The sequence below is a fragment of the Leopardus geoffroyi genome, chromosome A2 (genome assembly GCF_018350155.1).
Source record: "Leopardus geoffroyi isolate Oge1 chromosome A2, O.geoffroyi_Oge1_pat1.0, whole genome shotgun sequence".
NCBI classification, from domain to species: Eukaryota; Metazoa; Chordata; class Mammalia; order Carnivora; family Felidae; genus Leopardus; species Leopardus geoffroyi.
Genome location: NC_059331.1, coordinates 146,164,829 through 146,186,374, shown reverse-complemented (window position 1 = coordinate 146,186,374; position 21,546 = coordinate 146,164,829). Strand labels below are relative to the sequence as shown.

General features: G+C 41.1%; 1 protein-coding gene across 8 annotated transcripts in view; it reads right to left on the bottom strand.

Annotated features, from left to right (window-relative positions):
• The window catches only part of NRF1 (nuclear respiratory factor 1), a 145,348-nt gene extending 124,254 nt beyond the window's left edge, over nt 1-21,094 (bottom strand). For all 8 annotated transcript variants that reach the window (XM_045495617.1, XM_045495618.1, XM_045495621.1 and 5 more), the window contains exon 1: nt 20,968-21,094. The gene's annotated coding sequence lies outside the window, so the exon portion shown is untranslated. The remainder of the gene's footprint in view (nt 1-20,967) is intronic.
• Nucleotides 21,095-21,546: the final 452 nt, after the last annotated feature.

Genomic DNA, 21,546 nt, shown 5'->3' with positions numbered 1-21,546 from the left:
AGAGAGTGAGAGCAAGAGAGAGAGAGAGAGAGAGAGAGACAGAGAGAGACAGAGCGTTAGCAGGGAAGGGGCAGAGAGAGAGGGAGACACAGAATCCGAAGCAGGATCCAGGCTCTGAGCTGTCAGCACAGAGCCCGATGGGAGCCCGAACTCATGAGCTGTGAGATCATGACCTGAGCCTAAGTCGGCCGCCCAACTGACTGAGCCACTCAGGTGCCCCTAAAATGGATTCTAACCAGGACATGACATCTACCACAAATAGCGCCACAGAAGTGGCTCACATAGTAACACCCCTGTATTAGCTACATCCTCTCACATTTGTTACATAGCTATGATAATGACAAAAGTTTAGGTAATGGCCTATCCTACCCAAGTTTTTCATAGTCTCCACTATAATTTGAATCAAGAACTTTCAAGGACAGAAGGTAAATTCACAAGATCTTTAAAGAAACTCCTTAAAGTAAATCCAGTATCTTTTAACGTGAAACCAAAAAGTGTACTATTATGATTGTTAGAAATGCCTTCGCTTATCTCTTACAATCTCTACTTGAGATAAAAGTCAAAGGTTTTAAAAAGTAAGGATGGGGGGTGGGTAGGGAAAGACCTGCAAGGTTTAAGAAGAACGAGTACTGTTCTTCCCCATTTCCACCTTCAATGTCACCGCCCGTTCCTACAACCTAGCCCTAAACCAAAAATAGACTGTTACAAACAAATCACCAGATAACAAAAGGAGTACTATTTATTTAGCAAGCTGAAATTATCAAAGTAGCAAGATGGATTGAGGCTTCCTTCTACACTAAAAGAAAAGGATATATCGTGCTGTTTTTAGAACCCAATTCTCTGCCCCAAACAAAAGGAGAAAACAATAGTCCATAATCACAATAGAGTATTCATCAGACAGGCTCCCTTAAAGGCGGAAAATGACTCAATTAAAACTACCTACCTGGATCTGCAGTTTATACGAACACAAGACTTTTATTTACTATTCTTCATAAAAAGTGACTTGTTTTTAACATTCACCTTCTGTAACCGTTTTTGAAAAGATTTTACTAGATCAAGCAGTGACCCATTGAAATTTAAATGACATGTTTGCTTTTCAGATCAAATCCATGGACTTGAGGATCCTTTCTTAGACCACTACAAATTTAAGGACCCAAAAACTAGAGGACTCCTTAACAGAAGCCTAACAAGGCTGGAATTGTTGGCTCTGTAGGTACTTGGATGCTGTGTCCGTTCCCTGTGCTTCTCTGAAACCAGGTTAATCCTGATTTTAATATCACCTCATATTTAGTTCTTTATTTCATAATTTGTATTTACTAAATATATTATCATCAATACTTCATTTGACCATCTTATCCTCAACAACTGTGGAAAAGCTGCTTATTCAAGACTACCTACATTATTTTACTCACCAAGTTTTGTCCTGTTTAAATGTCATATCACATTCACTAAACAAATATTCTTTAAGCACCTGCTCTGTGTAAAATCCTGGAGCAGGAACTGAAGAAGGACATCTGAATAATTAGTTTAACCCTCAAATAGCTTATAGCAGTTCTCAAAGTGAACCGTGGAACCCTAGGACCCCTGTGACTTTTTCAAGGGATCCATGAGGTCAAAACTATTTGTGTAGTAACTGTGATACTGTGATTTACAAGAAGGATATATCTGGTCATCCAAATGGGGGATGACCATTATAGTTAACATACAGTGTCATATTAGTTTCAGGTGTACAATATAGTGATTCAACAATTCTATACTGAGTGCTCATCACAGCATCACAGTAAGTGATCCCTGTCACCTGTTCCATCGCCCCCCCCCCCCCCCCCGCCGTTAACCATCAGTTTGTTCTCTACAATTAAGGGTCTGTTTCTTGGTTTGTCTCTCCTTTTTTTTTTTTTTCTTTGTTCATTTGTTTTGTTTCTTAAAGTTCACATGAGTGCAATCATTTGGTATTTGTCTTTCTCTGGTTGACTTATTTCACTTAGCATTATATTCTCTAGCTCTCCTCATGTTGTAAATGGTAAGATTTCATTCTCTTTTACGGCTGGATAATATTCCATTGTGTGTATATACCACATCTTCTTTATCCATTTATCTATGGATGGACACTTGGGCTACTTCCATATCTTGGCTATTGCACATAATGCTGCAATAAACATAGGAATGCATGTATTTCTCTGAATTAGTGTTTCTGGGGGGTGCCTGGGTGGCTCAGATGGCTAAACGTGTGACTTTTTTGTTTGTTTTAAAATTTTTTAAATGTTTATTTTTGAGAGAGAGACAGAATGTGAATGGGTTAGGCGCAGAGGGAGAGGGAGACACAGAATCTGAAGCAGGCTCCAGGCTCTGAGCTGTCAGCACAGAGCCCGACACGGGGCTCGAACTCCCGGACTGTGAGATCATGACCTGAGCTGAAGTCGGATACCCAATCGACTGAGCCACCCAGGTGCCCCTTGTGTGACTCTTGATTTTGGCTCAGGTCATGATCTCAGTCATGAGATCAAGCCCCAGGTAGGGCAGCGCTGTGCTAAGGGTGGAGTCTGCTTAAGGTTCTCTCCCCTCCTTCTTGTGCCCCTCCCCTAATGCTCTCCCTCAGGGGAAAAAAAAACCCCAATTTGAATTAATGTGGTTTTTTTTTTTAATGTTTATTTCTTTTTGAGAAAGAGAGCACAAGCAGGGCAGGGACAGAGAGAGGGAGACACAGAACCTGAAGCAGGCTTCAGGCTCCGAGCTAGCTGGCAGTTCAGAGCCAGACTGAGCCACCCAGGAGCCCCATAAATTAGTGTTTTTGTATTTTGGGGGTAAATGCCCAGTATTGTATTTTGATCTCTGTCCACAGTTCCTGCCTCACAGCTCCTAAAACCCTTATAATTTCTGGTGATAAGGTTGACCAACCAAACCATCTTTCTTTTGTTATGTTATTTAAGGTGACTTTGGGAGTCTACAAAAGGGCAGGGAAGAACTTTTGGCCCCACCCCCACCTCCAGGAAGCGGGAGAGGGGCTGAAGGTTTCATCAGCCAATAGCCAAAGACTTAGTCAATCATGACTACATAACAAAGCCTCCATAAAAACCCAAAGGACTGGGTCCAGAGAGTTTCTAGGTTGGTGAACATACAGAAATGCTGGGAGAGTCGCACGCCTGTAGAGGGCACGGAAATCCCGTGCCCTCTCCGCCCTCTTCCCATCCCTTGCCCGATGTCTCTCTTTACCTGGCTGTTGATTGATCTCCTTTGCTATATCCTTTAATAAACTGGTAAAAATAAATGTTTCCCTCAGTTCTGCGAGCCTCTCTAGCAAATTAGTAAAACCTCGTGGGAATGTCTGATTTACCGCCAGCCAGTTAGAAGTATAGGTACAAGCTGGACTTGTGATTAGCATTCTGAGTGGGAGGGAGTCATTGCAACCTCCATCTGCAGCTAGTTGGTCAGAGGCACAGGTAACAGCCTGGGACTTGTGATTGGTGCCTGAAGTAGGGGGCCAGGGGGCAGTCTTATGGGATTGAGCCCTTAACCTGATGCTATCTCTGGGTCAACAGTGTCAGAATTGACTTGAATTCTTGGATACCCTGCTGGTGCCCAAGAATTGCTTGGTTGTATGTATAGGAAACCACCTCTCCGAGAGAGAGAGAGAGACATGCGCACACACACACACACACACACACACACACACATACACACGCACACATTAGAACTGGTCTCAGGGTGCCTGGGTGGTTCAGTCGGTTGAGCAGTTAAGCTTCTGACTTCAGCTCAGGTCATGATCTTGCAGTTTGTGAGTTTGAGCCCACATCGGGCTCTCTGCTGTCAGTGTGGAGCCCACTTCAGATCCTCTGTTACCCCGCCCCCCCCTCAAAAATAAATAAAAACATTTAAAAAAACACAATTGGTCTCAGAACAATTTAACAGCCAAGACATGTGCCTTTTTCACTGTGCTTATATTTGCACTAACGGTGTAAACACAATGGTAGGGTAAAACTAAATGCCACCTTAGCACCATATATACTGCGTCGTTATGTGCACATAGTAAAACAGTCCATTTTATTGAAGAACGTGTTGATGAAAGAGTAAAAATTATTAATTTTATTAAATCTTCACCCTTGAGTTCTTGTCTTTTTACTCTTCTGTATAACCAAATGGAAAGTGTTCATAAAGCAATTCTGTGTTCAGAAGTGTGCTGTTTCAAAAGCAGACGTTATCATGCTTTGAGCTGCAAACTCAATTAGCTATTTTTTCCCAAAAAACACCATTTTTATTTCACTTCAAAGAGCTTCACTTTACTTCACTTTACTATACTTCAAAGAGCAGCTAATAAACAAACTATATGGTTATTCAGACCTGGATAAAGGACAAATATTTTTTCAAAAATAACAAGTGAGCCTGTCACTTCAAGGAAAATAACTGACAGTATTTGTTACCAATGATAAAATTGGGGGATTTCAAATGATAATTAGAATTTTGGAAAACTTGTATCTGCCACAGTGAGCCTGATAGCTTTCTCTTACTTTTAAAAAGCCTTTTTGGATAAGATCCGTGGTAGTGTTAATGAACATGATTTTTGTGTCAATAGTTGGAAGATATGCCTAACTCAGTAAACTGATATTTTCCAAATTGACCAATGTATGATGTTATAAAATCATGCATGGGTTAAAAGATTCTTTCAAAGTGTATGAGAAGCCAATAGACTGGAGCCAAACAAAGTACAATCATGGTTTCTGAATCTCCACGGCAACTCACCTTTAAGAAATTAATATTTCTGAGTTTTGGTGTAATATCAAAGAAGAGTATCCACAATTATCCTAAAAGGCTCTTAAAACGCTTTTCCCTTTTCCAACTACATATTTGGTATGAGATGGGATGTTTTCCATATATTTCAACCAAAGCAACATACTCAGCAGACTGAATGCAAAAACAGATAGAATCCAGCTGTCTTCTGTCAAGCCAAACATTAAAAAGATTTCCACAAACTGTAAAACAATACTCACCATTAAATTTTTGTTTTGGAAAATACAGTTTTTTCTATAACATGTAGTGTGCACCATTATTTTCAAATTAATTAATAAACATTTAAAAATTGCTGTTTAAATTTCTTATACAGTAAATATCAAAAGTTATAACCCACATAAACCTCAGTAATTTTTAAGGATATAAAAGGGTCCTGAGACCAAAGATTAAGAACCAGTATAATAAGAGAAAAAATATAAAACACAAATCATAACCCAAGGTCGAAAGTGTGACCACCGTCACGGACCATCTGTTCTTGGGCATCCCAGCTCTTCCTAACTAGGCCTGTGCTACCTACCAGACTCGTGAAGTAATTTATTTGGCCCTGCTGTCAATAGTAATCAAAATAATCAAAATGAGTAAGTCTTTAAGCAAGCATAAAAAGGGCTTAAGCAATACCAAGGTAACATGTTAAACCAATCTGAAGTGATAGTTTTTTCTTTACTAGTTTTCTAAATAAATGGCCCGAATTAAATTGGTTTTATTTCTCTGGTATAAACTTAGCCTATAAAGAGAAGTCTTTCACAAAGGACTATATAATATACAACTCCACTGGAAATGCAGCCCACACAATCAAATTAGTAATGGAAAGCCATGGAATTTGGTTCCCTGCCTCTCAACAATAGGGGGAAAAAACTAGAAATCCTACACTGGTGCTGGGGATCAGGACACAAAAGATGTCATTCCAAAAAGGGGGTGGAAGGGAAGCACTTTCTAAAGGACCATACACACATAAGCAATCACTTGTGTTTTTAAAAAGGGAGATACAAACATACTTTTTGCTTAGCCTACCTTAAAGGATACACAAGAAACTGGCAGTGGTGGTGATTTCTGGAGAGGGAGACTGGAAGAGAAACTCATTTTTTCACTGTATTCCTTTTATATTATTTGATCTTTTAGCCATGTGCATATAAAACTTATGCAAAATAAATATTTTTAATTTTTTAATGTTTATTCATTTTTGAGAGAGAGAGAGAGAGGAGGGAGAACACAAGTGGGGAAGGGGCAGAAAGACAGAGGGAGACACAGAATCTGAAGCAAGCTCCAGCTCTGGCTGTCAGCAAAGAGCTTGATGTGGGGCTCAAACCCATGGACCACAAGATCATGACCTGAGCCGAGGTCAGACGCCCCAGGTGCCCCCAAAATCAATATTTTTAGAACATCACTTCTACATCATCCATTCCTCTAGTCTTTTATCTCAAATGCAAATTCCCAACACTACTAGTAGGTATGGAAATCATTAAATGCGTATTTATTACATAAGCAGTGGCCACACATTTCACATACCTGACAGAAGAATCAAAAGCAGCCTGTCCATCAACCAAGACCTGATTACAGAAGGAGCACCTAACAATGCTATCCACCTGCCCAGCATTGATATAGTTGCTACTTCAATGGTAACTTTTTTCTTTTTTATATTCACTACAGCATTTGCTTTAAGAAATATTCTCGGAATACCACCAGAGTAGGTAAGTTTAAAGACTCCTTTAAACCACGCAGCAACATAAAATTCAGAATATAGCTACAACTACGCACTAGGCACCATGACTTGATAACGTAACACTCGTAACACACAACATAATGCGTAACAATGTACACCTGGGTCTAAAACCTAACTACACGCTTTGGATTTAATAGTTACACCAATAAAAAAAAGATGGAGGTTTTAACCAATTTCCTGGTTTAACAAGCCAATCTTATGATGTGGCTACAATACACATATTCAAATGTGGGCTTATTAATCATAGTGGCTACACAGTGCCCAGAATACAAATACCCACTGTAGTTTGTACTTATCAGGCCAATCTCACAACTCGTGCTGGGTTCTAGGCCACACATAACATCTAGAGACCCTAACAAAGCACAGTAGGGTCAGAATAGTTGGATATGTGGAAGGCAACATTTAATGAGTTAGGTATCATGTGGAAAGTACTTCACATGAATTTTTTTTAATGTTTATTTTTGAAAGACAGAGTGCAAGTGGGGGAGGGGCAGAGAGAGAGAGAGAGAGAGAGAGAGAGAGAAAGAATCCGAAGGCTCCAGGCTCTGAGCTGTCAGCACAGAGACTGACACAGGGGCTCAAACTCATGAAACACAAAATCATGACCTGAGCTGAAGTTGGATGTTTAACCAACTGTGCTATGCAGATGCTCCCTTCACGTGAATTTTTCTTAAATCTTCACATTACCAATGATACAGGCATTACTAACCCTGTCTTAAGATTACAGAGATTCAGACTCAGAAAGGGCAAGTAACATGCTCAAATTTGCACGCAACTTAGCATTAACAGGATTTAAACCCAGAGCCCCTGTAACAGATTGAATGGTGGCTCCCCAAAAGGTAAGTCCGCATCCTAATTCCTGGAACCTGCGAGTGTTACCTTATTTGGAAAAAAAAGGGTCTTTCAGATAAACTAAACTAAGCATCTTGAGATGAGGAGATCACCCTGGATTACCCAGGTTGGTCCAAAATCTAATGACAAGTGCTCTTATAGGAGTGAGGCCAACAGAGATTATACAGAGAGTAGCTAGCTCACAGAGGCATATAGCCACAAGTCAAGGAAAGCTAGCAGTCACCAAAAGCATGAAGTGGTAAAGAAAAGATTCCTCCCTGGAGCCTCCAGAGGGATTGTGGCCCTACAAACACCTGATTCCTGACTTCTGGGCTCCAGAACTATGAGAGAATTTCTGTTATTTTAAGGCACTTACTTTATGGTAATTTGTTATGGTAGCCCTAGGAAACAGCCCCCTCAACTCTTTCCAGCATACCCCATTACCTTTCCAAGAAGGCTGAAGGTCCCAGGGACATTTAAACCAAGAGACAAATCAAAAGGGGCACCTGCTCAGTAGGTTAAGCATCTGACTCTTGATTTTGGCTCAGGTCATGATCTCACGGTTTTGTGGGATCCAGCCCCATGGCATCAGGCTCCGCACTGACAGTGCAGAGCCTGCTTGGGATTCTCTCTTCCCGCTCTCTCTGCCCTTCCCCCCACTTGCATGTTCCCTCTCTCTCAAAAATAAACTTTTTTTTTAAAAAAAGGCAACTCAGAGGACTTTATAAAGAAAATATAAAATATTGATTTGGGAAGTCCTAGAGAACAAAAGGTAGGACCAGCAGATAAAACTTACAGGGAGAAATTTCAGTTGAAATTAAGTTTTCTAATTTATGTCTTAAAGATTTAAAATTAAACAGCCTTTGTTAAGTAGTAAATTTCCTATCATTGGATGTGTTCAAGGAGAGACTGATGATCATGTAACTTTGGGGAAGAGGGGTGGCTTAGATGACTTAGAATCTGGTTCCACCCGGCGTTCCCAGAAATTATAAAGTATTAGATGGCACCACAAAGTGTGGTAATAAGGTAAAATATTAAATGAATTTTGCAATGTTTCCACAATCATTCAAATAAATACTGACTGCTTGTTACATTGTCAGGCACTGTGGTTGATAATGGACACTATGTTTGTATCTATGATCATGAAGCTTTACAAGCTGGTGGGAAAGACAGACATGTATCGAGTAATATACAAACAAATGTAAAATGACATGTATAACACACATGGTAAAGTGCAAAAATGAGGGAGATCTGAATAAAGTTCCTGAGGAAATTATGCTCGAGGACAGACCTCAAAGTCATAAAATGTATATGATTTTACTAAAAAGAGATGAAAGGGAAAAGCTTTCCAGGCAGAAGGAACACCAGCAGGAAAGACCTTATAGTTAGGGAAGCATGAGTGATACAAAATGAGTCCACAAGTTACTAGGTACCACATAAAAGAGCTTTGTCTTCATCCTAAGTTCAATGGGGGAAATGACCAGAGCTGTGTATTTAGAAAAGATCGATTCATTCTGGCTGCACTGAGGAGAATGGACTAGGGCTTAGCCAGAGTGGATGCGGGTAGACCAGTTGGAGGTTATTCCAACAGTCCAAGAAAGAAACCATAGCAACTCAGACATAAGTGGTAAAGGTGAAATGAAGAGGGCAAATTGGGTTTAGAGAGTTAAATAAACTTTCTAAAGGATTTGGTGGCACTGAAAGATGAAAGTTTCTAAGAAACCAGATGAAATGGTGGTACCATTCACTGAGGTGAGCCAGAGCTGAACAGGACCAAGTTTGATAAGGGAATTTCATTTTGAGAAGTGCTTCTGAAGCATCCAAGAAATGCCAACTGGGCCATTGGATATAGGGTTCTGAAACTTCACTGTAGGCCGAATCTGAGTGTGCATACTTACATGGAACAACTGCACAGACTTTTATCATTAAGGGAAACCAATTATTGTTACAAAGTAATCAATTCTCATTAAAAATTTTTTTTAACATTTATTTTTGAGAGACAGAGCACGAGTGGGGGAGGGACAGAGAGAGGAGACACAGAATCTGAAGCAGGCTCCAAGGCTGTGAATTGTCAGTACTGAGCCCAACACAGGGCTCGAACCCACAAACTGTGAGATCATGACCCGAGCTGAAGTCAAACACTCAACTGACTGAGCCATCCGGGCGCCCCAGTAATCATTATTCTTAAAAAAAGGTAATTTCAAAATCATGCTAACCTAAAAGACAAGAATCGCTACTGTACTCAAAGCACTAAATTACTACTAAACAAAGATTACCTATTTAAAGGGCACTGGATATTTGGATATATACCACTCACTGGCTACAAAATGGATTTCTTCAGAATAAAGACAATTCATCTTGGTGGACTCTCAACTTAGAATTAGCTACTGTTCTCAAGTATTTTGGACACAAAAACTGAAAACAAGTTTAAGAGGCAGTAAGTTTGTACGTATTATTCTCAGATTTTCTACCTCTCGCTGTCTGGAAGACATTGATTTAAGCATCTTTTTTTCAAAAAAAATTTTTTGATGTTTATTTTTGAGAGAGAGTGTGAGGAGGGGAGAGGTAGAGCGAGAGGGAGACACAGAATCCCAAGTAGGCTCCAGGCTCTGAGCTGTCAGCACAGAGCCCAACATGGGGCTTGAATCCTCGAACCAGGAGATGATGACCTGAGCCAAAGTCGGACGCTTTAACCAGCTGAGCCACCCAGGCGGCCCTGACTTAAGCATCTTAACTGTCAGGTATAGTTTTTCTCCTAAAAAAGATTCTAATCTTCAAAGTAAAAGGGAAGAGAATAAACAAATCAAACTTTTTTCTTCTGACACACACTTCCACAGGCTTTATACTATACTTGCTTGAAAAAGGACTAAATTGCTTTGGACATTAGTTGCCATAACTAAGGAACTATTTACCCTAGGTTTGTTTTCCATTTTGTATAAAATACAAAAAGCAAACCAACTACCAGAGGGATTAAAGACAGACCTAAATGAGAAGGCAGGAAAATTGGGTTATATTACCAACTGCAAAGAGAATCCACTGTATAAAATCTTTAAGGAAGTTAACTTTGAGAAAAATCAAGTTATTTTACATAAAATTAGTATTATATATACCACGTACTTCACTGAGGGGAAGCACAAATGAGATTACGTAGCATTTTATATTTGTACACATATTTAATTTTATATGTACAAAATCTTTTGAAATCCCCATAGATAATGCTTAAAAACCCAAGTATTAATACTTCTGTATTATACTACTGATGCTACTAATATCTAATTTGTTCTCAATAAGAACAGAAAAACTCAGAAGGTCCCAGGGTAAAATAAAAGAACCAATAATATATTGAGATGAACTTGTTCACTTCAGAAACTACCTTGCAAATAGACATCTTAGCTCAGGAAGTACGAGAGTAGAGTGGAGAAAAAAAGGAATTATTATGTGAATGAAATTGAGGTTAACCCAGGATTTAGCTTTCATTCTTCACTAAGTAAGCTTTCACAGGCAAGCCCTTTCGCCCTTACTCCAAGTTATCCTTACCTCAGCAAAACCACACAGAGCACGAAACAAACAGCAAGCATTTTCTGAACAAATTTGAATTTGGAGAGAAACTTTTAAATATCTTTAATATTTCATTAAAACAAACGGATTTACAACTGCTGCACTAAGAATATTTCAGGGCAAAGATAAACAGATGAATTAAATATCCTCAGACATTTTTGGTTCAAAACAATATGCAGGGTATAATTCCATTTATCATATACAGTATATGCATGCACATACATATACCCCTAAAGGAATATCTAAACTATTATTCATTATCTTTGTATAATTATATTTTAAATTTTCTTCTTTTTGCTTTCTTACAATGAACACATATACATACCTTTTTACTTTAAGAAAATACCAGATTTATTAACATGTCATAACACAGACTCAGAATTAATTTTAGAAGGAATTTTTATTCAGAAGAAATTTTAGATATCATTTCTATCCTCTTCATTTTTCAAGTGAGACAACAGGCCCAGTGAGGATAAATAACTTGCCTGCCCAAAATCTGACAGTGAGTCCTTAGGGCCGTAATTATATCATCCATGCTTGTGTGTGTGTCTCGGGGGGGGGGGCGGGGGGGGCGGGGGGGTGAGGTTATAAAAGTTAACGCATTTTCACTAAAGATAGTTTGAAAGTTACAAGAAAAAAGATGAAAATCACCGATATGCTTATAAATCAAAGATAACCATTCAATTTGAAGGGTTTTGGGGGTTGTTTTCTTTGTTAAATTGCTCACTACAAAAATTATTTATTTTCAATATAGAAAAACTTTTAAAATATAGAACCAAAAATTAAGGAAGAAAAGACAAAAATTTTAACATTCCATTATATAACTGGTGATGTCAGAATCATTACTTTCTTAGACTTAGTACCTGAAGCCAGTTTTGGATCAAAAGACTACTTCTGTGATGGCATTTTTATTTAGCAAGCCTTGGTTGGTTCTTTAATTGGTGGGTTATCTTTATGTAGGGGCTAAGAATTTTATTTCATGATTGTTTAGTAAAAGACAAAGGACTAGGGCACCTGGTAGCTCAGTCAGTTCAGCGTCTGACTTCGGCTAGGGTCATGATCTCACGGTTCACGAGTTCATGAGTTCGAGTCCCACCTGGGGCTCCCTGCTGTCAGCCTGTCAGCACAAAGCCTACTTCTACTTCGGATCCTCTGTCCCCCTCTTTCTGCCCCTCCCCCACTTGTGCTCTCTCAAAAGTAAATAAACATTTTAAAAAAGTATGTTTCTAAACAACAACAAAAAAAGACACAGGACCAAAACGCAGCGAACAAAGGATAAGATAAAATACTCCTTGGGGCGCCTGGGTGGCTCAGTCGGTTGAGCATCCGACTTCAGCTCAGGTCACGATCTCGCCATCCGTGAGTTCGAACCCCGCGTCGGGCTCTGGGCTGACGGCTCAGAGCCTGGAGCCTGCTTCCGATTCTGTGTCTCCCTCTCTCTCTCTCTGCCCCTTCCCCGCTCATGCTCTGTCTCTCTCTATCTCAAAATAAATAAACGTTAAAAAAAAAAAATACTCCAATTCTATTTAGGGATCTTATCTGTAGGTTTAGTGACTGTAAAGATAATCCACATACACAAGCTAATTACAAGTTACAAGCACACATTTTCTATGCTTAAGATTACCCAAAATATTTATTCATTGCTTTCTTGCATTTACCAATACTTCTATAGGGTATTCTATAAAAAATTGCTGGCATTGGGTCGCTGGGTGGCTCAGTCAGTTAAGCGTCGCTCTTTGGCTTAGGTCCTGATCTCATGGTTCAGGAGTTCGAGCCCAGCATCTGACTCTCTGCTGTCAGCATGGAGCCTGCCTTAGATCCTCTGTCTCCCTCTCTCTGCCCCTACCCCAGGTGTGTGCGCACAATTCTCTCTCTCAAAAATAAACAAATCTTTTAAAATAAATAAACGAGCACTTTAGAAAAACATTGCTGGCATTAATTATAGAAAACACGTGAGTTACGAACAAATATAAAAATAAGCTAATCAAACTCATAAGCTACTGAACCACCATCAACTCAATTTGCAAGACATAAAAAAAACTATTTCACCTTTACCTTGTCCTTTTAAAATTCCTACCTTCTATACACTTTTACTTTTTTAATGTTTTTATTTATATATTTGAGAGACAGAGACAGAGTGCAAGCGGGGGAGGGGCAGGGAGAGAGGGAGACAGAATCTGAAGCAAGCTCCAGGCTCTGAAATGTCAGCACAGCGCCCAACATCGGGCTCAAATCCACAAGCCCTGAGATCATGGCCTGAGCCGAAATTGGACGCTGAACCAACTGAGCCACCCAGGCGCCCCACCTTCTATATTGTTTATAAAGCACATAAATGTATTAGTACAAGAGCACAGGAACATCATTTATAAATAAATGTGATTCAGAATGTGTGCTCAAAATTCTACTTGTAAGGATGACAATCAAAAGTTGGAGATCAATGGGCCATGTGGGTGGCTGCCAGCTAAGCCTCTGACTCTTGATTTCAATTCAGGTCATGATCTCATGGTTCATGGAATCAAGCCCCAGGTCAGGCTCTGCACTATTAGATGGGATTCTCTCCCCATCTCTCTGCCACTCACTCATGTACACGTGCACATGCACGCACTCTCTCAAAATAAGTTGGAGATCACCCCGAACCTAGGGCCTAGCTAACAAAACTGTCTCCTAATATCAAAGATCCAAAAATTATAGAGGAAGAAAGTAAAAATGACCAGTTATCTAAAATTTTAGAATGAAATAATTTTGGAATAAATAAGGTCTAATATGGAACATTATTAAAAATTTGCCTAAATTTCTGGGGTGCTGGGTGACTCAGTCGGTCAAGCATCCAACTTTGGCTCAGGTCATGATTGGTTTGTGAGATCGAGCCCACATGGGGCTCACTGCTGTCAGTGCAGAATTTGCTTCAGATCCTCTGTCCCCTTTTCTCTGCCCTTCCATAACTGTCATACTTCTGAAAGACCCTATAGGGGTCCAATGGTATTTTCATTTCATGGTCAGAAAAATTAAGCAAGGAGAGAATTTCTTGCCCCAAAGGAGTAGACTGAAACATTTGTGCATTTTAGAAAATTTCCAAAGTACAAGCAACTCCCAACTTAAAAAAATTTTAGTGCAATCTATGAACCAGTTAGATTTCTTTCAAAACTTATTTTCTCTTTAGAATAGTAATTTGAGGGGAGCCTGGGTAGCTCAGTCGGTTGAGTGTCTGACTTCAGCTCAGGTCTTGATCTCACAGTTCGTGAGTTCAATGCCTGCATCGGGCTCTGTGTTGACAGCTCAGAGCCTGGAGCCTGCTTTGGATTGTCTCCCTCTCTCTCTGCCCCTCCCCCGCTCACACTCTGTCTCTCAAAAATGAACATTAAAAAAATAAAAATTAAATAAATAAAATAAAAATAAAATAGTAACTTGATCCCCCACAAAGCCCATTGTATATAGTGCATGAATAGATAGTCATATACTAGTGTGAATCCTGGAGTATAAAACAACAACAACAACAACAACAACAAAAAAAAAAACCCAGAAAACAAAACAAAACCCCAAGGAATCCAGAAGACTTGGCAAGATTCTGAAACTGGTGAAGCTTTGCTTTGACATTCCTCCCACCTTCCTTCTGGTGCTCGTAGTCCCATCTCCTAGAGGTGCCTCAGATCTTCCCAAAGTTCCTCACTTGAGATACTCACTCAAAATTTCTTCCCCTTGGTCTGTCCCAGTCAATCTGGTTAACTGATTTCAGACAACTAACACAATAAATATCTGACTGAATTACCAATACTGAAAAGGCCTTTGACTTTTCTGTGTGTCAAGAATGCTTTGAGAATCTCAGAAAAGTTATGGACCCTCTCCCCAGAAAAATCACACACACATACAAAATTTTTCATACAGTTTCAAGAGATCAGGGTTACATGGCCAAAATATATCCATGAGTCCCAGAACTATAAAACCCAGGTTAAAATACCTCTGCACTTAACATGTAAATATTATAAAACCTCAAAACTCTTCAAGAGGAATTTGTATTTTAAGAGACTATAAACTCAAACATACTATACCATACACTCAAATCTATAAACTCCATTATTTTTTTTAATGTTTATTTATGACAGAGACAGAGCATGAGGGGGGGAGGGGCAGAGAGAGAGGGAGACACAGAATCCGAAGCAGGCTCCAGGCTCCAGGCTCCAAGCAGTCAGTCAGCACAGAGCCCACATGGGGCTCGAACTCACGAACCACGAGATCATGATCGGAGCCAAAGTCGATGCTTAACCAACTGAGCCACCCAGGCACCCCAAATCTATAAACTCTGTTAGAATTTAAGTTTCCTCCCAAAGCTTTTATACTGTAATCCCCGTAAGAGAAGGGGAAGAATAGGACCTATTTCTAAGCATGGGTCATCTATTAAATCGGGTTTTATAAGCCTTACCCCGGTATTCAATAATGCTCCAGAAATCTATTGTGTTTAAACTATCATGATTCCTGGCAAAACAATACACATGCATACACACACACACACACACACACACACACACACAACCTTTTATCTCTGAAAATTCCTTTTATCTCTGAATTGCCAAATCCAGTTTTCACCCTAATGAGCTCTCTGTAGTATTTCAGGTTGCTAAATTTCCCGTTAAAATTCCCTTACCCTCTAGACTCAGCTTCTTCAACCCCATACTATTTATCTTACCTCTTCAGCCATTCTTTTTCAACTTCCTTCATAAGCCCCTCTTCTTCCACCTGACCTACAAATGTAGCTGCTTGGCAAGGTCGCCCTTAGTCTTTCCTTCAGTGCTGATTTTATACTCTTTGGCAATTTCTAGATGACATTATGCTAATGAATACAAATCTCATAATTGATCCCCACTTCCCTTTCTGCGCCAGACCAAATTTGTCAATAGGGACCTATATGACATATCTCGATTCCCACATTTAGAACCATACCCTATTACCTTCTGCCTCAAATTCTGTTATTCCAATACATTCCCTATCTTAATTAAAGGCATCATCATTCATTAACGAACTCTAATCTTTGAACTCCCCCATGCTGTTCCCAATCAGGTCACAACCTCATCAGCTTCATTTCCCACTACTCCCTAAGTACAGAAAAGTCTACTGGCTATTTCTCAGACTATCAGTGCCCTTCTCCTAGCCTCTTCTCCATCAGGCAAAACAGCGACTCACCTTTCCAAGCCCTACTTAAAGATCTCCTACATGAGGTCTTCCCTAACCTCACTTATTCTATTCGCATCACTCACCCTCTCCCTCTATAAATCCCACACCAACTTTTCTTTATTTTACTTCTCAACATGCTATATGAATGGATAGTTGAGCCCTTATCTTTCTCCCCTAGTAGAAAAGGCCTGTGGTTTATATGTTACCGTAGCACTTAACACGTGCCTGGAATAAAGTAGGTCTTTAATCAATGTCTGGTGAATGAATGGCAAAACTCCAAAGTGAGGACATAGTTAAGGTTATTTCTCAATGGAGGGTATGCCCCCTTTTGAACATAAAACAATAATTAAGTCCCCTAGTCCCTCACTCCCCATTTCTAGTCTACTGCTTAGTTTTAAGCAAGGTTTCATGGGGACATTTCCTCACTTCCTCTTGTTCTTTGTAGGGTTAGCTGCCAGCCTAACCACATTAGCATTCAGGAGCAGCAACAAAACAGACTCTCCAAGTTCTAAAAAGCAAAGACTTTACAATTACCAATAGTAAAATACAAGCTCCTTTTTAAAAATAGTCTTAACGTTTATGCATACAAATCTCATTCTTCAAGATTCTGAAAAAGGTTTGGCATAGTTTATCCAACAGGCACCATTTAAGAGTTCTTAAGAAAATGTCCACTTGTCCAACTATCTCAACCAAAATTTACACATTTATAACCATAGAAATCAGCATGCATGAATTAACCTAAATAATATGCTTATATACTAAATACACTATAAATAGTAGTCTAAGTCACCAGATGACCCATACATAATTAGCTCTTTTAGCTTCTTTTAAAAATACATGTCCAAAATTCCAGTGATCATCCCAATCTATAAGACTAGATTCTTTTATCAGTATCACCCTTTCTCCCTCTTCCCCCCACCAACTTTCCCAAAACACACACACACACACACACACACCCCTTCCTTAACAGACCTGGTTTCCTCAAGAAATGATCTGATAGCTTAGGAGCAGTCTGATAAGGCAGGCTACACGGTCTGGGATTCTGGAGAAGATTCCATATGATACAATTATCTTCTAAGAGACTGCTGTTGGTGACAGAATACAGATTTGCCTCAAGAGATCACAAATGTGGTAGACCTGCCATAACTGTCCCCTATTTTTTTTGTTTTTTGTCTTTTAAAAATATACTAGAATCTCACTCTCAACTTGTATTTCTGTCTTTTCTTCAGTTCATATAAATGTTCACATTTTAGGCATACAGACCTGGTGAAAAGACAAAAAAAAAAAAAAAAAAAAGACATGATGAAATGTGTTTGAAGCTTCAGTAACTAAACTGCACTGAGCAGGGTCAAAAACTCATTAGCCTAATTCTGAACTGCACTTCAGAAAAAAAAAAAAAAAAAAAAAGATGTATGCTCCAAAGCATATATAATCCACTTATTTTTCTTGAGCAGTCAAAAATTCTTTTCATTTTCCAAGTTTTGTCCATATTACATCGAAATAACTTCAGACAAAGCATTCTTGTTGCTCCAGGATTAAAAGTTTCCAATAGCTCAATGTGGTTGTAATCTTCTGGAAACACCTGAAATTGATTTGTTTCACCTCCTTTTACTCTTTCTCCTCCAGCTTGTTCACCTTAGGAGAATATTGATGGACAAAAGTTCTAACTGAAAAGTCCAGAAAGTGGATAATCTATCCCCTAGCTAATAAGAAAGGAACTATGATACATAATGCACAAAAATTGACATGTATCCACAGCCTCAAAAACAAACAACCCACCCACCCAATGACTGGACTTGGTCTAAATAAGCTTAACAAGTAGGTTTCTTTTTCATTGCTGTTTTACTGAGCATTTATGGAAAACTATATTTGGGTAAGCTCAGGCTAGCTTTAACTCTCAAGAAAAACATGAAAGAACGGAGAGAAAAATCTTCTAATTTTTTTTTTTTTTTTAGAAAATAAAAGATCGGTATTTATTTTAAGGCTGCTTTTCCAAATACAATATACACTATATACATATATACATACATATATATATATATATACACACACACACACACACACACATATAATTATATAATTAATGAGCATCACACAGTCACAAACATCTAAATTCAAATATCACATTTCCTGGACTAATTACAACCCAAGAGGGTGCACTCAAATTCTTGAGGTTAGAGTAGACACTTCTGAGACTCAACAACCCAGAGTTCCCACTTTAAACTTCCAGTTTTTCACAGTGGCACTGAGTAGATGAACAAGCTCACTGCCACACAAAGCTGGGCTTGCCTAAAGAGGTCTGACAGGAGCTGAACACACGCAATAACTTCCTGTTCTCCAGAGGACTGGAGGGTGTGCTTCTATAGGCTGACAATTCATAGACCTTTCAAAACCCAAAAGTCAATGTCTTTTCAAATACTTTTGAAAAAAAATTTTAATTCCAAAAATTACTGTTCATCATTATTATTCCCCAGTTATTTACTGAATATCATTATATAAGGAAAGAGGTATAAAAAAGTTAATCCCAGACCCCAAGGAGCTTAAATTTCCCTTAAAACAGTTACCCATTTGTGATTACTTCACATAAAATACTTCTCGAAAACCAACCCAGGGGTCTGGTTGAATTCACAGTACACAGGCAATGCAAATTCAGGTATTTAAATCATAGGGAGTTTGTCTTCAGCTCCCTAACAAAATTAGAGATGGATGTATACTTGCAATTCAATAAAAACAAGAAACCTATAATTTGGGGAATATACATGAATTGGAAGGGAAACCTGAAATCCTTTCTGTATCTGGACAAGGTCTCTCATTATTTCCTGTTCTTATAGTTACTTCCTAAATCCAGAAGCTAAATTTCCTTAAAACCTGATAAGAAATCAATTTCCATGAAAACGCTTGGCTTAAGATTTTTTTTTCTTTTTTTCTTTTTTTTGCTAAATAAGAAATATGACAGCTACTAAGCAAAAAGTCATTTTTTGTCATATATGTTGCGTTGGGTGGGGGGGGGAGGGGAAAGGCACATAGGATGAAATCAAAGGATTTCAAATAAGGATGTGCCAAAAAATAGTAAGGGGTATTTATTAATCTCATTATATTTTTAGTCTTTGTCATGAACCCAATCAAAAGTCACATCTAGCTCCTGTCAGAAAAAAATAAAAAGTCCCTTGACACAAACAATTTTGCACACAATTTAGGACCCAATATACTGCACTACATGTGATAATTGTATGTTTCCTCTCCTGCTCATAAAACAAGGCAATTACACTCATGCGCAGATAGAACACTCATATTTTCACTACCTTATGAGAAAACATGTCAAACTAATTTCAAACACAATTCTAGGGATTCGGGATACTACTACTGAATTTTAAAAACAAATCAAACAAAAAATCCCCAGCATCTCCAAGGCCCCTCCTCCCCTCTTTCCTTGAGTGAAAAACAACCCAATAACTTACTGTTAAAAGCCAGAGTAAAAGGATTTTTTTTTTTAAAGGCCTGGACCAAGATGAAATAGGAAAAGGAAAAGGATCACTGTGGGCACAGATGATGCCCTGGGGAAAAAGGTGAGATGCACATACCCATTCTCCTGTGAGCACTGTCCAAGCTGACAGGTTCACTCACACTGCCTTCGCTTTAGAAGTTTCCCGATACATTGTCTCTACACACTTAAGAAAATGTGAATTTTGCTCTGACCACAGAAAGAATTAAGCACAACTGACACCAGCTCTAAAGTAAGGAATTAATATACTCTAATCTAACGCTTAAGAAGGGATGGAGTTCAGGCAATAGCTCCTCCAACTGGCTGGAGCAGATTATCATTTGAAGCCCTAAAAATACTAAGATTTTTAAACAACTCCCAAGTTCTGATGGGTACAGTCAGATGCACTATAAAACTTTGGGACCAGCGGCAACGACACAACAGGTGAGAGAGGCGGTGGACATCACTGCACAGTGAGGTGGACAACATGCAGGGGCAAACCCTTGAGTTCCCCGAAAGGCTGGGGACATGAGATAATACCCATGCACAAGGCCAAGACCCCGTCTTTACAGTGGCAACAGTTCTGTTCCTTCCGAGGGTCGCGCCACTCCCCCTCTCCTCACCCAGGGGACCACCACCCCAGGCACAGGAAGAACCGAGGCCCCTCCGCGGGCAGCATCTCAGCTGGGGAAGAAAACACAATGTCGCTCCTTATTTCTGCGTACAAAAGGACTTTGCGCCCTCCTCCTCCAACTGCCGCCGCTGCTGCCCGGGCCGCCTCCTAACTTGCAAGAAGGTGGGCAACGCGCCATATTCCAGCGTCCCCCGGTCTACCTGGGTAACAAGCCCACGCCACCCCGGCGGGAGGGAAGCTTCGGAAGCCGCCCAAGAGCCAGCCTCCTCTCCCGCAGGAGACAGCAGCTCCCGCGCCCCGGCCCAGCCCGCCGCGCCGCCCGCAGACCAGCCCCGGGAAGGGCCGAGGGGGCGAGCGGGGAGCCGCGGCTCCGGTCCCGCGCAGCCCGCCCACCTCCCGCTCCCGGCGCGCTCTCCCGGGCCTCCCGCTCCCGAGCCCGCGGAAAGGCCGGGCCCGGGCCCCGGGTTCCACGGTGGAGAGGAGGCCGCGGCCCCTAGAGCCTCAGGCGGCGGGGGAGGCCGGAACCCTGGGGCTCTCGGGAGGGCAGCGCCTCCCTCCCGAGCCCGCCAGGACGCCTGGGGCCTAGTGCGGCCTGCGCATCCTCGGGGTGGCGGTTTGACTGGGCCGGGCCGGGGCCCCCCGCCCGAGGCGGGCCGAATCCGGCGGGGGCCCAGGCCCGGAGCCGGGGGCGGCAGGGTGCAGGCTGCGGGGCGGGCCGGCCGGCCGGCGGGCGGGCGGCGTGTTGCGGCTGCGCCGGGGCTGAAATAGCTGGAGATTGCGCGGTAGGGCACTCACCTCAGAGCGGCTGCGCTACCGTGGGCCTGCGCCGTGGAGACTGCGACCGCGCCGGCTCCTCGCAGCCTCCTGCCACCAGCGGCAATGGCGAGCGCTGCCGCCTCTGCCGCCGCCGCCGCCGCCGAGGAGGGGGAGGGGAGGGAGATGAGGCACGCACGCGACGCACGGGCTCGGCTTCCCCGCCCGGCGGCCGCCATGATGGGGAGGTCGGAGCTGCCTCTGCGGGGCTGGCCCGGAGGGGGTTCTGAGCTAGGGTCCCTGCCGTTATCTTCGGCCTCCTCGAGTACGCATTTAGCTTCAAAGGATTGGATGGGGCCGGAACCACGGAGGCAACTGGATTAGTTGGACTCTCGGGAGAGTGGCGCAAGCAGCCCAAGATGGTTGCTAATCTGGAAATAGTAACATTTCTCGCCCCCCGGCCCCGAGAATTAGCACCTCCTGAATGAGCCTCGGCAATCGGTAACTAGCTTCCTCTGTTTCCTCAGCCTTGCCAGTCGTATCTACATCCTCTTATGGAATGACCTTTGTTTTCCGATTTCAAACCCTGCCCAAGTATTTAAAAGCAGAAAATTGTGTACA